Here is a 13,728-nt window from a genome sequence, read left to right on the forward strand (position 1 = left end):
ACCCAATTTGACCACCCTGTTTGACCCTCTCTGAGCACTGCCCCAGAAGGGCGTCTGTTGGGAATGAGACAGTAAGGCCGTGCAGGCTTTTGAAGAGATCAAGAAGGCCTTGCTCCATGGTGCTACCATGGCCTACTTCAGTCCAACATAGCCTACATGTTAGAAATGGGGTCTCTAGTTGGCAGTCGGTTTGCACCCTGTCCAAGTAGGGACCCTCACTCTAGTCAGGATAAGGGAGATACCCGCTCAGATAACACCTGCTCACCCCCTTGGTAACTTGGCACGAGCAGTCAGGCATATCTCAGAAGCAATGTGTAAAGCATTTGGACATAACACACAGTAATAAGTGAAAACACTACAAAAGGACACCACACCAGTTTTAGAAAAATAGCCAATATTTATCTATATAAAACAAGACCAAATACAATAAAAATCCAACATACAGTAAGAAAAATATGAATTCTGCAAGATTTACTCAAAACTACAGTTCCTCGAAGTCGATAGCTCCACCTGGGGTTATAACGGCGTCGTGATCAACAAAACCAACAGTTCAGGCCAGCCCTGGTGTTGTGGGCCATCTACGGTGTCGGGAAGACCCACAAACAGTAAATTGGATTTGCAGGGTGTTGTGATACTCGCGGTGAGCTCCGGAAAGCGGCGTTGCTGGCGTCGGTTCCTTGAGTCGGTGCAGGAGTCGTCAGGCCCTTGAAGTCACGCACCTCTGGGATCGAACTCCGGGCAGATCAGGTGCGCTGGCGTGGATGGCGTTGGGGCTGTGTTGTGAAGTGGGACGATGCGACGTACAGTGCCCACAGGTCACGATGCAGGCAGCGGCTCGGTGACAGCATCCAGCAGCGTCGGTGAGACCAAGGCTGCGGTGTGAAGTGGGGCTGTGCAATGTGCGGTGTCCACAGGTCACAGTGCAGGCAGCGGCGATGTCATTGCGGAAACATTGTCATTGGTAGGCCCAAGCCGGCGGTGCAGGACGGGACGGTGCTTCGTGACCCTCACGAACGGTGTCCACAGGCCACGGTGCAGGCAAGGATGGCTGGTGACGACACTGGAGCCGATGGTGCTGGCGTCGGTGGAGCGGGGCTGTGGCGCGGGCGGTGCTTCGTGCTCCTCATGAGCGGTGTCCACAGGCCACAGTGCAGGCAGCAGCGCCGGTGACAGCAGGAGCGACGTCATCGGGGATGCCCAGGCTGCGGTGTGAGCAGGTGATGCCGGATTACGGGGCCCATAGGTCGAGGTGCGAGCAGCGGCTCGGTGATGTCGGCCGATGACGGCATCGGTGAGAACAGGGTCACTGTGCGAAGCGGGGCAAAGCAACTCTGTGCGGCGTCGGCAGGTCACAGTGCAGGCCAGTGGCATCATTGGCGGCGTCGCAGTGGTTTCTCCTCTTGAACAACACAAAACGCACAGTTCCCAGTGCTGCAGGTCGAGGAAATTGAAGTCTTTGGTGTCCCTGGTACTCCAAGCCATTGGAGAATTTCCTCAAGCAGGACACACAGCAAAGTTCACCCTTTGCACTCTTTTCAGGCAGAAGCAGCAACTGCAGGCCAGTCCAGCAAAGCAACACAGCAAAGAGACAGTACTCCTCCTTCAGCTCTTCAGCTCTTCTCCTGGGCAGAGGTTCTTCTTGATTCCCGAAAGATTCTAAAAGTCTGGGGTTTTGGGTCTTCTTCTTATACCCAGTTCTGCCTTTGAAGTTGGCAAACTTCAAAGCAAAGTCTCAAGTGTTTGCAAGATCCTTCCTTGTCCAGGCCAGGCCCCAGACGCACACCAGGGTGTGTGCATTGTGTGAGGGCAGGCACAGTCCTTTCAGGTTTAAACAACCACTCCTCCCTCCTCTCTAGCTCAGATGGCTCATCAGGATATGCAGGCTACACCCCCTTCCCCTTTTGTGTCACTGTCTAGAGAGGTGCAAAACAGCCCAACTGTCAAACTGACCCAGACAGACAATCCACAAACAGGCAGTCACAGAATGGTATAAGCAAGAAAATGCCTACTTTCTAAAAGTGGTATTTTCAAACAGACAATTTAAAAACCAACTTCACTAAAAGATGTATTTTTAAATTGTGAGTTCAGAGACCCTAAACTCCACATTTGTATCTACTCTCAAAGGGAACCTGAGCTTTAATGATATTTAAAGGCAGCCCCCATGTTAACCTATGAGAAAGATAGGCCTTGCACAGTGAAAACCGAATTTGGCAGTATTTCACTGTTAGGACATTTAAAAAAACACTAGTATATGTCCTACCTTAAACATACACTGCACCCTGCCTCTGGGGCTATCTAGGGCCTAACTTAGGGGTGCCTTACATGTAGTAAAAGGGACGGTTGAGGCCTGGCAAGTGAGTACACTTGACAAGTCGAATTGGCAGTTTAAAACTGCACACACAGACATTGCAGTGGCAGGTCTGAGCCATGTTTACAGGACAACTAATGTGGGTGGCACAACCAGTGCTGGAGACCCACTAGTAGCATTTGATTTACAGGCCCTGTGCACCTCTAGTGCACTTTACTAGGGACTTACCAGTAATTCAAATATGCCAATCATGGATAAACCAATCAACAGCACAATTTCTATAGGGAACACTTACACTTTAGCACTGCTTAGCAGTGGTAAGGTGTGCAGAGATAATAAACCAGCCAAAACAGACCTGAAAAAATAGGAGGAAGAAGACAAACAGTCCTCAGCCTCTTCCCCAGTGGGCAGCCGTCCGAGGCTGCAGGAAACATCCTGCTGTGTCCCTCTGCAGGTGCTGACCCATACACTGCCGCCAGCACCGACGCCAGCACCGCCGCAAGCACTGCTGCAACAGACACCGCCGCAAGCACCCCCACCGGCCCCGCGGCGTCCTCAGACACAGGCACCACCGCTGACATGGCTACCATCCCCAGTGGTCAGTCGACTGAGGCTGGAGGAGAGTTCTTGGACCCTGGGCAGCTTCCATGAGGCATTTCTTCCATCACTGTTTACACCTGCAGGTGGAAAGCACAGCCGCAGCAGTGTGGGGTATGTCGCTGCCTCCATGGAGTATCATGCTACCTGAACCTCGCAAATCTCGTGGCACACACACCCAGGTGAGGGAATTGTTCCGGCCACACTGCACATGGAGCACCCTGGGCACCATGCCCCCTCCAGAACCAGTGGAGAGATACATCCACTACCTTAGTCCTTGGCAGGATGAAGCACTCTGGGCACCAGGCCCCCTCCAGAACCAGTGGCGAATCACATCCATTACCTCAGTCCTTGGCAGGATGAAGCACTCTGGGCACAATGCCCCTCCAGAACCAGTGGAGATTGACATCCACTACCTCGGTCCTTGGCAGGATGAAGCACTCTGGGCACAAGGCCCCCTCCAGAACCAGTGGAGAATCACATCCACTACCTCTGTCCTTGGCAGGATGAAGCACTCTGGGCACCAAGCCCCCCTCCAGAACCAGTGGAGAGCTACATCCACTACCTCAGTCCTTGGCAGGATGAAGATCTCTGGGCACCAGGCCCCCTCCAGAACCAGTGGAGAAATACATCCAACACCTCCGTCCTTGGCAGGATGAAGCACTCTGGGCACCAGGCCCCCTCCAGAACCAGTGGAGACTGTTATCCACTTGAGTGACTGTGGCTTTGCACTCCTGAGGATAAAGCAGTGGGCAAACCACCCACTTGAGAGACTGTGGCTTTGCACTACCCAGGACAAAGCAGTGGGCAAACCACCCACTTGAAAGACTGTGGCTTTGCACTCCCCAGGATAAAGCAGTGGGCAAATCACCCACTGGAGAGACTTGAGAGACTATGGCTTTGCACTCTCCAGGATAAAGCAGTGGGCAACCCACCCACTGGAGAGACTTGAGAGACTGTGGCTTTGCACTCCCCAGAATAAAGCAGTGGGCAAGCCACCCACTGGAGAGACTTGAGGGACTGTGGCTTTGCACTCCCCAGGATGAAGCAGTGGGCAAACCACCCACTGGAGAGACTTGAGAGACTGTGGCTTTGCACTCCCTAGAGAGACATCAATGGGCATGGAGCCCCCTCGTGCAGCAGTAGCGTTGTGCGTTCATCAGGCTGAGGTGCTCCCCCTCCCCCTCCATCTGAGGTGCCTGTAGATTTTTGATCTGATGCCCCAGCAGTGTTCTCTCGGTTTCCAGTCAGGTACCATGTGTGGGCCTCGCCCATGCATTTTGGGCCCAGTGGTCCACGGATAATGATTAGTACACTATCCAGACTTGTGTAGTTGATGTACATATTTGTATATACTGAATTTTCACTTTTGAATAATGGATATTTCTTGATTACAATGGTTACAATCATTTCCTTTTGTCCTTGCGTTCTTCCAGGGGGTGGGGGGGTCTATATGCAGTGTTGCTGCATGTATTGTGTGTATGTTGTTGTGTGTGAGGGTGAGGGTGAGGGTGGAGGTGTTGCGTGTTACGTGTGTGTGTTACTCTCTTTCCTCCCCCTTCCCCTGTGTTGTAGGTGCAGTACTCACCGTGGTTGCCGCCACCGCCGCCGTTCGTACTCCTGGTAGAAGAGGAGGTAAACCAACATGGGCAGTAAGTGTAGTTCGGGCTCCATGGCGTCCTGGTTCCTCGTTGGGTGTCGAGAGGTGAGTGTTTTCCCTTCTGTGTACTGTTTCCGCCGTGCCTTTGTTAGCGTTGGTTCTGCCCCGGAAAAGGTGGCGGATAGTCCTCTTGTAATACAGTGGGCGGTACTTTGTCTCCCGCCTGTCTGTTGGTGGAGTCCGCCGCGCTGTTTGTTTCTACCGCCGTGGCAGTCAGAGTGTTAACGTAGGTGTCTATGTTGGTGGTTTCAGCCACGTCGTAATCCAATTTTTTTTCCGCCGGCCTGTTTGCGGCATTACCGCCGCTTTAACACCGACCGCCAGGGTTGGAATGAGGGCCTCAGTGTTGGCATCTACTCTGCGGCAGAGGTCTTCCAAGAGGCGATATGTGAAGCCCTGTCAGGACTAATAGGCTTCATCAGAGTGAGGAATGATCTCCTCAAATTTTCCAATGCTCTAGAGGAGCATCATGCCCTGCAAAGAGCCATCCTGAAACAGGCAGAGAGAGGACTGACCCTGAACAGGCAGAAATGTGAGTTATACACCAATGAAGTGGAGTTCTTTGGGTATAGGTTCTCCCAAGTGGGGTTCTAGGTAGACCCCTAATCGTGGAATCGATTTGGTCTGCAGCGGTGCCAAAAAACCAGTCAGAGGTATGCAGCTTCCTGGGGATGGCCAACAATTGGGGCTGGTTTATACCCAATTTGACCATCCTGTTTGACCCTCTCTGAGCACTGCCCCAGAAGGGCGTCTGTTGGGAATGAGACAGTAAGGCCGTGCAGGCTTTTGAAGAGATCAAGAAGGCCTTGCTCCATGGTGCTACCATGGCCTACTTCAGTCCAACATAGCCTACATGTTAGAAATGGGGTCTCTAGTTGGCAGTCGGTTTGCACCCTGTCCAAGTAGGGACCCTCACTCTAGTCAGGATAAGGGAGATACCCGCTCAGATAACACCTGCTCACCCCCTTGGTAGCTTGGCACGAGCAGTCAGGCATATCTCAGAAGCAATGTGTAAAGCATTTGGACATAACACACAGTAATAAGTGAAAACACTACAAAAGGACACCACACCAGTTTTAGAAAAATAGCCAATATTTATCTATATAAAACAAGACCAAATACGATAAAAATCCAACATACAGTAATAAAAATATGAATTCTGCAAGATTTACTCAAAACTACAGTTCCTCGAAGTCGATAGCTCCACCTGGGGTTATAACGGCGTCGTGATCAACAAAACCAACAGTTCAGGCCAGCCCTGGTGTTGTGGGCCATCTACGGTGTCGGGAAGACCCACAAACAGTAAATTGGATTTGCAGGGCGTCGTGATCCTCGCGGTGAGCTCCGGAAAGCGGCGTTGCTGGCGTCGGTTCCTTGAGTCGGTGCAGGAGTCGTCAGGCCCTTGAAGTCACGCACCTCTGGGATCGAACTCCGGGCAGATCAGGTGCGCTGGCGTGGATGGCGTTGGGGCTGTGTTGTGAAGTGGGACGATGCGACGTACAGTGCCCACAGGTCACGATGCAGGCAGCGGCTCGGTGACAGCATCCAGCAGCGTCGGTGAGACCAAGGCTGCGGTGTGAAGCGGGGCTGTGCAATGTGCGGTGTCCACAGGTCACAGTGCAGGCAGCGGCGATGTCATTGCGGAAACATTGTCATTGGTAGGCCCAAGCCGGCGGTGCAGGACGGGACGGTGCTTCGTGACCCTCACGAACGGTGTCCACAGGCCACGGTGCAGGCAAGGATGGCTGGTGACGACACTGGAGCCGATGGTGCTGGCGTCGGTGGAGCGGGGCTGTGGCGCGGGCGGTGCTTCGTGCTCCTCATGAGCGGTGTCCACAGGCCACAGTGCAGGCAGCAGCGCCGGTGACAGCAGGAGCGACGTCATCGGGGATGCCCAGGCTGCGGTGTGAGCAGGTGATGCCGGATTACGGGGCCCATAGGTCGAGGTGCGAGCAGCGGCTCGGTGATGTCGGCCAATGACGGCATCGGTGAGAACAGGGTCACTGTGCGAAGCGGGGCAAAGCAACTCTGTGCGGCGTCGGCAGGTCACAGTGCAGGCCAGCGGCATCATTGGCGGCGTCGCAGTGGTTTCTCCTCTTGAACAACACAAAACGCACAGTTCCCAGTGCTGCAGGTCGAGGAAATTGAAGTCTTTGGTGTCCCTGGTACTCCAAGCCATTGGAGAATTTCCTCAAGCAGGACACACAGCAAAGTTCACCCTTTGCACTCTTTTCAGGCAGAAGCAGCAACTGCAGGCCAGTCCAGCAAAGCAACACAGCAAAGAGACAGTACTCCTCCTTCAGCTCTTCAGCTCTTCTCCTGGGCAGAGGTTCTTCTTGATTCCCGAAAGATTCTAAAAGTCTGGGGTTTTGGGTCTTCTTCTTATACCCAGTTCTGCCTTTGAAGTTGGCAAACTTCAAAGCAAAGTCTCAAGTGTTTGCAAGATCCTTCCTTGTCCAGGCCAGGCCCCAGACGCACACCAGGGTGTGTGCATTGTGTGAGGGCAGGCACAGTCCTTTCAGGTTTGAACAACCACTCCTCCCTCCTCTCTAGCTCAGATGGCTCATCAGGATATGCAGGCTACACCCCCTTCCCCTTTTGTGTCACTGTCTAGAGAGGTGCAAAACAGCCCAACTGTCAAACTGACCCAGACAGACAATCCACAAACAGGCAGTCACAGAATGGTATAAGCAAGAAAATGCCTACTTTCTAAAAGTGGTATTTTCAAACAGACAATTTAAAAACCAACTTCACTAAAAGATGTATTTTTAAATTGTGAGTTCAGAGACCCTAAACTCCACATTTGTATCTACTCTCAAAGGGAACCTGAGCTTTAATGATATTTGAAGGCAGCCCCCATGTTAACCTATGAGAAAGATAGGCCTTGCACAGTGAAAACCGAATTTGGCAGTATTTCACTGTTAGGACATTTTAAAAAACACTAGTATATGTCCTACCTTAAACATACACTGCACCCTGCCTCTGGGGCTATCTAGGGCCTAACTTAGGGGTGCCTTACATGTAGTAAAAGGGACGGTTGAGGCCTGGCAAGTGAGTACACTTGACAAGTCGAATTGGCAGTTTAAAACTGCACACACAGACATTGCAGTGGCAGGTCTGAGCCATGTTTACAGGACAACTAATGTGGGTGGCACAACCAGTGCTGGAGGCCCACTAGTAGCATTTGATTTACAGGCCCTGTGCACCTCTAGTGCACTTTACTAGGGACTTACCAGTAATTCAAATATGCCAATCATGGATAAACCAATCAACAGCACAATTTCTATAGGGAACACTTACACTTTAGCACTGCTTAGCAGTGGTAAGGTGTGCAGAGATAATAAACCAGCCAAAACAGACCTGAAAAAATAGGAGGAAGAAGACAAACAGTCCTCAGCCTCTTCCCCAGTGGGCAGCCGTCCGAGGCTGCAGGAAACATCCTGCTGTGTCCCTCTGCAGGTGCTGACCCATACACTGCCGCCAGCACCGACGCCAGCACCGCCGCAAGCACTGCTGCAACAGACACCACCGCAAGCACCCCCACCGGCCCTGCGGCGTCCTCAGACACAGGCACCACCGCTGACATGGCTACCATCCCCAGTGGTCAGTCGACTGAGGCTGGAGGAGAGTTCTTGGACCCTGGGCAGCTTCCATGAGGCATTTCTTCCATCACTGTTTACACCTGCAGGTGGAAAGCACAGCCGCAGCAGTGTGGGGTATGTCGCTGCCTCCATGGAGTATCATGCTACCTGAACCTCGCAAATCTCGTGGCACACACACCCAGGTGAGGGAATTGTTCCGGCCACACTGCACATGGAGCACTCTGGGCACCATGCCCCCTCCAGAACCAGTGGAGAGATACATCCACTACCTTAGTCCTTGGCAGGATGAAGCACTCTGGGCACCAGGCCCCCTCCAGAACCAGTGGTGAATCACATCCATTACCTCAGTCCTTGGCAGGATGAAGCACTCTGGGCACAATGCCCCTCCAGAACCAGTGGAGATTGACATCCACTACCTCGGTCCTTGGCAGGATGAAGCACTCTGGGCACAAGGCCCCCTCCAGAACCAGTGGAGAATCACATCCACTACCTCTGTCCTTGGCAGGATGAAGCACTCTGGGCACCAAGCCCCCCTCCAGAACCAGTGGAGAGCTACATCCACTACCTCAGTCCTTGGCAGGATGAAGCTCTCTGGGCACCAGGCCCCCTCCAGAACCAGTGGAGAAATACATCCAACACCTCCGTCCTTGGCAGGATGAAGCACTCTGGGCACCAGGCCCCCTCCAGAACCAGTGGAGACTGTTATCCACTTGAGTGACTGTGGCTTTGCACTCCTGAGGATAAAGCAGTGGGCAAACCACCCACTTGAGAGACTGTGGCTTTGCACTACCCAGGACAAAGCAGTGGGCAAACCACCCACTTGAAAGACTGTGGCTTTGCACTCCCCAGGATAAAGCAGTGGGCAAATCACCCACTGGAGAGACTTGAGAGACTATGGCTTTGCACTCTCCAGGATAAAGCAGTGGGCAACCCACCCACTGGAGAGACTTGAGAGACTGTGGCTTTGCACTCCCCAGAATAAAGCAGTGGGCAAGCCACCCACTGGAGAGACTTGAGGGACTGTGGCTTTGCACTCCCCAGGATGAAGCAGTGGGCAAACCACCCACTGGAGAGACTTGAGAGACTGTGGCTTTGCACTCCCTAGAGAGACATCAATGGGCATGGAGCCCCCTCGTGCAGCAGTAGCGTTGTGCGTTCATCAGGCTGAGGTGCTCCCCCTCCCCCTCCATCTGAGGTGCCTGTAGATTTTTGATCTGATGCCCCAGCAGTGTTCTCTCGGTTTCCAGTCAGGTATCATGTGTGGGCCTCGCCCATGCATTTTGGGCCCAGTGGTCCACGGATAATGATTAGTACACTATCCAGACTTGTGTAGTTGATGTACATATTTGTATACTGTATTACTGAATTTTCACTTTTGAATAATGGATATTTCTTGATTACAATGGTTACAATCATTTCCTTTTGTCCTTGCGTTCTTCCAGGGGGTGGGGGGGTCTATATGCAGTGTTGCTGCATGTATTGTGTGTATGTTGTTGTGTGTGAGGGTGAGGGTGAGGGTGGAGGTGTTGCGTGTTACGTGTGTGTGTTACTCTCTTTCCTCCCCCTTCCCCTGTGTTGTAGGTGCAGTACTCACCGTGGTTGCCGCCACCGCCGCTGTTCGTACTCCTGGTAGAAGAGGAGGTAAACCAACATGGGTAGTAAGTGTAGTTCGGGCTCCATGGCGTCCTGGTTCCTCGTTGGGTGTCGAGAGGTGAGTGTTTTCCCTTCTGTGTACTGTTTCCGCCGTGCTTTTGTTAGCGTTGGTTCTGCCCCGGAAAAGGTGGCGGATAGTCCTCTTGTAATACAGTGGGCGGTACTTTGTCTCCCGCCTGTCTGTTGGTGGAGTCCGCCGCGCTGTTTGTTTCTACCGCCGTGGCGGTCAGAGTGTTAACGTAGGTGTCTATGTTGGTGGTTTCAGCCACGTCGTAATCCAATTTTTTTTCCGCCGCCCTGTTTGCGGCATTACCGCCGCTTTAACACCGACCGCCAGGGTTGGAATGAGGGCCTCAGTGTTGGCATCTACTCTGCGGCAGAGGTCTTCCAAGAGGCGATATGTGAAGCCCTGTCAGGACTAATAGGCTTCATCAGAGTGAGGAATGATCTCCTCAAATTTTCCAATGCTCTAGAGGAGCATCATGCCCTGCAAAGAGCCATCCTGAAACAGGCAGAGAGAGGACTGACCCTGAACAGGCAGAAATGTGAGTTATACACCAATGAAGTGGAGTTCTTTGGGTATAGGTTCTCCCAAGTGGGGTTCTAGGTAGACCCCTAATCGTGGAATCGATTTGGTCTGCAGCGGTGCCAAAAAACCAGTCAGAGGTATGCAGCTTCCTGGGGATGGCCAACAATTGGGGCTGGTTTATACCCAATTTGACCACCCTGTTTGACCCTCTCTGAGCACTGCCCCAGAAGGGCGTCTGTTGGGAATGAGACAGTAAGGCCGTGCAGGCTTTTGAAGAGATCAAGAAGGCCTTGCTCCATGGTGCTACCATGGCCTACTTCAGTCCAACATAGCCTACATGTTAGAAATGGGGTCTCTAGTTGGCAGTCGGTTTGCACCCTGTCCAAGTAGGGACCCTCACTCTAGTCAGGATAAGGGAGATACCCGCTCAGATAACACCTGCTCACCCCCTTGGTAGCTTGGCACGAGCAGTCAGGCATATCTCAGAAGCAATGTGTAAAGCATTTGGACATAACACACAGTAATAAGTGAAAACACTACAAAAGGACACCACACCAGTTTTAGAAAAATAGCCAATATTTATCTATATAAAACAAGACCAAATACGATAAAAATCCAACATACAGTAAGAAAAATATGAATTCTGCAAGATTTACTCAAAACTACAGTTCCTCGAAGTCGATAGCTCCACCTGGGGTTATAACGGCGTCGTGATCAACAAAACCAACCGTTCAGGCCAGCCCTGGTGTTGTGGGCCATCTACGGTGTCGGGAAGACCCACAAACAGTAAATTGGATTTGCAGGGCGTCGTGATCCTCGCGGTGAGCTCCGGAAAGCGGCGTTGCTGGCGTCGGTTCCTTGAGTCGGTGCAGGAGTCGTCAGGCCCTTGAAGTCACGCACCTCTGGGATCGAACTCCGGGCAGATCAGGTGCGCTGGCGTGGATGGCGTTGGGGCTGTGTTGTGAAGTGGGACGATGCGACGTACAGTGCCCACAGGTCACGATGCAGGCAGCGGCTCGGTGACAGCATCCAGCAGCGTCGGTGAGACCAAGGCTGCGGTGTGAAGCGGGGCTGTGCAATGTGCGGTGTCCACAGGTCACAGTGCAGGCAGCGGCGATGTCATTGCGGAAACATTGTCATTGGTAGGCCCAAGCCGGCGGTGCAGGACGGGACGGTGCTTCGTGACCCTCACGAACGGTGTCCACAGGCCACGGTGCAGGCAAGGATGGCTGGTGACGACACTGGAGCCGATGGTGCTGGCGTCGGTGGAGCAGGGCTGTGGCGCGGGCGGTGCTTCGTGCTCCTCATGAGCGGTGTCCACAGGCCACAGTGCAGGCAGCAGCGCCGGTGACAGCAGGAGCGACGTCATCGGGGATGCCCAGGCTGCGGTGTGAGCAGGTGATGCCGGATTACGGGGCCCATAGGTCGAGGTGCGAGCAGCGGCTCGGTGATGTCGGCCAATGACGGCATCGGTGAGAACAGGGTCACTGTGCGAAGCGGGGCAAAGCAACTCTGTGCGGCGTCGGCAGGTCACAGTGCAGGCCAGCGGCATCATTGGCGGCGTCGCAGTGGTTTCTCCTCTTGAACAACACAAAACGCACAGTTCCCAGTGCTGCAGGTCGAGGAAATTGAAGTCTTTGGTGTCCCTGGTACTCCAAGCCATTGGAGAATTTCCTCAAGCAGGACACACAGCAAAGTTCACCCTTTGCACTCTTTTCAGGCAGAAGCAGCAACTGCAGGCCAGTCCAGCAAAGCAACACAGCAAAGAGACAGTACTCCTCCTTCAGCTCTTCAGCTCTTCTCCTGGGCAGAGGTTCTTCTTGATTCCCGAAAGATTCTAAAAGTCTGGGGTTTTGGGTCTTCTTCTTATACCCAGTTCTGCCTTTGAAGTTGGCAAACTTCAAAGCAAAGTCTCAAGTGTTTGCAAGATCCTTCCTTGTCCAGGCCAGGCCCCAGATGCACACCAGGGTGTGTACATTGTGTGAGGGCAGGCACAGTCCTTTCAGGTTTGAACAACCACTCCTCCCTCCTCTCTAGCTCAGATGGCTCATCAGGATATGCAGGCTACACCCCCTTCCCCTTTTGTGTCACTGTCTAGAGAGGTGCAAAACAGCCCAACTGTCAAACTGACCCAGACAGACAATCCACAAACAGGCAGTCACAGAATGGTATAAGCAAGAAAATGCCTACTTTCTAAAAGTGGTATTTTCAAACAGACAATTTAAAAACCAACTTCACTAAAAGATGTATTTTTAAATTGTGAGTTCAGAGACCCTAAACTCCACATTTGTATCTACTCTCAAAGGGAACCTGAGCTTTAATGATATTTAAAGGCAGCCCCCATGTTAACCTATGAGAAAGATAGGCCTTGCACAGTGAAAACCGAATTTGGCAGTATTTCACTGTTAGGACATTTAAAACACACTAGTATATGTCCTACCTTAAACATACACTGCACCCTGCCTCTGGGGCTATCTAGGGCCTAACTTAGGGGTGCCTTACATGTAGTAAAAGGGACGGTTGAGGCCTGGCAAGTGAGTACACTTGACAAGTCGAATTGGCAGTTTAAAACTGCACACACAGACATTGCAGTGGCAGGTCTGAGCCATGTTTACAGGACAACTAATGTGGGTGGCACAACCAGTGCTGGAGGCCCACTAGTAGCATTTGATTTACAGGCCCTGTGCACCTCTAGTGCACTTTACTAGGGACTTACCAGTAATTCAAATATGCCAATCATGGATAAACCAATCAACAGCACAATTTCTATAGGGAACACTTACACTTTAGCACTGCTTAGCAGTGGTAAGGTGTGCAGAGATAATAAACCAGCCAAAACAGACCTGAAAAAATAGGAGGAAGAAGACAAACAGTTTGGGGATAACCCTGAAAAAAGGGCCATTTCCAACACAACCTCCTCCCAGCCTAAAGCCAGGGTAGGCCAATCAATACCTTCCTGGACTTCCCTGCTCAGGGCGATAGAACCTGGACAATGGCCCACTACTGCATGAGCTCTTGCCAGTTCTATGCCTCTCTGAACCCAGGGTGATCCATCGGTCAACAGTCTCAGGGCCCACTGAACTAACCTTGGGGGACCTCTTCTCCTCATCTGAGAACTCCATCTGTGCAGCACCTAACCTTACCTTGCTCACAGATGCATCCCAGTAGGCAGACAGTACCACCAGGGCCAACAGTGTGATGTGGCCCATTCCACCCCTGGGGTCTGAGTTTCCCCCCCCTCCCAGGGAAAACTCTGACAACAAGGATAACAACCAACAGAGGCCACTGACAATGGTCAGTGGCAAGAGCCAGGACCCATGCCATGCTGGGGTCTCTAGCCTCTGTGGTTTTAAAACGTGGGGGGCAGTAACCCCAGGTG

The sequence above is a fragment of the Pleurodeles waltl genome, chromosome 7, assembly GCF_031143425.1.
Source record: "Pleurodeles waltl isolate 20211129_DDA chromosome 7, aPleWal1.hap1.20221129, whole genome shotgun sequence".
NCBI classification, from domain to species: domain Eukaryota; kingdom Metazoa; phylum Chordata; class Amphibia; order Caudata; family Salamandridae; genus Pleurodeles; species Pleurodeles waltl.